Below are 2,430 nucleotides of genomic sequence, written 5' to 3'. Positions count from 1 at the left end.
CTGTTTATGCTCTGAGTATTTACTTACTTTTCTTTCTTTGCGTAGAATAAGGATCTGTGCATATTTTATGTCATTTCTTTTACTGATGTTTATTTGTATCTCAATAGACAAAGAACAGCTAAGTGGTTGAAAAAATAAGGTTTTCAGAGGAAAGGTGTATAATGCTACTGATGACTGTGCTTGACATTTCATTAGGTTCACTTTGCCAGTACCCTCTTTTGCCTTCAGAACCGCCCAAATTCTTTCACGTTATAGATTTAAGAAGCTGCTGGAAACATTCCTCAGAGATTTTGCATCCCAAGAATGCTGTATTGGATTGAGATTTGGTGACTGTTTAGGCTATTTGACTACAGTGAACTCATTTCCATGTTGAAATGATTTGAGCTTTATGAGAATAGTACTCAGTGGTCATAAACAGATGGACATGGTTAGCAGCAATAATCAGGTAGGCTGTGGTGTTTAGATGATGCTCATTTTGTATTAAGGGGTCCAAAGTGTGCCAAGGAAATATCCTCTACATCGTTACATCACCAGCAGGAGCCTGAGCCGTTGATACAAGACAGAGTGGATCCATGCTAGGGGTGGGGGAAAAAATCGATACTGTGTAGTATCGTGATATTTTGTTTGCTAATAATGTATCGATACAGGGACAGCAGAAATCGATATTTTGTTACAAAAAAAGTTTTTGTGGACTGGAACATGACTGACTTCAGAGCATGTTGATCCTTTTTCTGAGCAAGAATCCTGACATTCCTTCGCTGTCCAAATGTGTTTTACTTTTTTTTGGCAGAAATAAACATGACAGTTTACTTCTTTTAATTTAAGACATGTTTTATTTTAATTAAGTTTTTTAATTAAGTTTAAAACTTTTTTATTTAATGTAAAATTATATTTTGTTTTAATTTACTTTCAAATTCTTCAGTTGCTGAATGGGCTGCATAGTTTTCATAAATTGCATAGTTCAGAATAGCTATAATTGTACCAGATGGTTGCATTCAGTTAAGTTGGACTAGACTGTAATACAAACCGTTCAAGTTTGTCAACAATAAGACTGAAATGAGAGAAAGACTGAGTGTGAGACTTTGATATTAGATAAAATGAATATTGATAAAGTTTACCTTTGTGTACAGAATCTGAATATCGCAAAATATTTTTTAAAAATTGCAATAATATCGTATCGTGCGCTAAGTATTGTGATAATATCGTATCGTGGGATGTATGGTGATTCCCACCTCTAATCCGTGCTTTCATGTTTTGTTTTTTTTAATCTTCTATTGGCACCTTTTGGTGAACTTTAGCCTCAGTTTCCTGTTCTTGGTCGATGGGGTTGCCACTCAGTGTGGTTGTCTGCTGCTGCAGCCCAACTACTTCACGGTCAGACGTGTTGTGCATTTAGAGATTTTCGTCTGCATACCTTGGCTGTAACAAGACATAATATATTTGAGTTACTGTTGCCTTCCTATCAACTTTAAGCAGTCTGACCATTCTCCTCTGACCTTTGGCATCAACAAGAGATTTTCACTCAGAAAACTCACCAAGTAGTTTTCTCTGTAAAAACCTAGGTAAATTGTGGGAATATCCTGGTAAATTAGATCAGCCCGTTTGGCACCAACAACCGTGTCACATTCAAAGTCTCAAATGTGTTGTCATTAAATTTTGTTGATGCAACTGCTTATGAATGTCATTGAGGGTATAATCTGTTACCCAAAATGTATTGTTTGCATCAGACAGTTCCATTCACTTCATAGTAAAGCAAAAGATCTGCTTTTTCTGTGGTTACCATAAAATCTACATCACTTCTCCGTGCCTGCTTATATAAACCTGTCAGTGGCCTTTATGGGGCCCTGTGATATGAATCATCCCTCTTGAAAAAAAAAAAAAAGGCATCCCGATAAGACACAACTAGATGTGAATCAGGAAATGAGACAACACATTTATGCAAAGAATCCTCCTGTAAAGATAAGCCTGAGCAAGTGTAAATTCATCATGATTTCTTTTTTTTTCTCCCAGAAATGAAAACGGGCTCTTTTTTTTCTCATTTTACCCGTGGTGATTTTATCTGAGGTGGCTCAGCAGAGGTGTGTAAGGAAACAGGAAGAACATTGTCTTTCTTATGGAAGCATTGTTACAAAGACAAAAATGACTTTCCATCACAGTCAAAAGTTCATCAGTCAAAGGTGTTATCCAATCACAACTCTCTATCACTTTCATTTGGAGTATTATTTTCTTTTCTCTGGCTTTCTTCAATGCATGTTGCCTGGAGACAAAATCGCAACAAGTCACACTCCCTCCCATTTTAGCATCAAAACTTGCTTCTCTGGTAATGCAACTCCTGCAGAAAGCACGCACAGACACACAACAGAGTTAGTGGCAAGAATTTCTTTGACCTTTTAAACACATACAAAATGAGCTGTTTCATCTGTTTGCAGG

This window comes from Pundamilia nyererei, unplaced genomic scaffold, assembly GCF_000239375.1.
Source record: "Pundamilia nyererei isolate P.nyererei 1_Seehausen unplaced genomic scaffold, PunNye1.0 scaffold00074, whole genome shotgun sequence".
Classification (NCBI taxonomy): Eukaryota; Metazoa; Chordata; class Actinopteri; order Cichliformes; family Cichlidae; genus Pundamilia; species Pundamilia nyererei.
The sequence above is the reverse complement of the archived record's forward strand: the minus strand, read 5'-3'. Positions refer to the sequence as shown.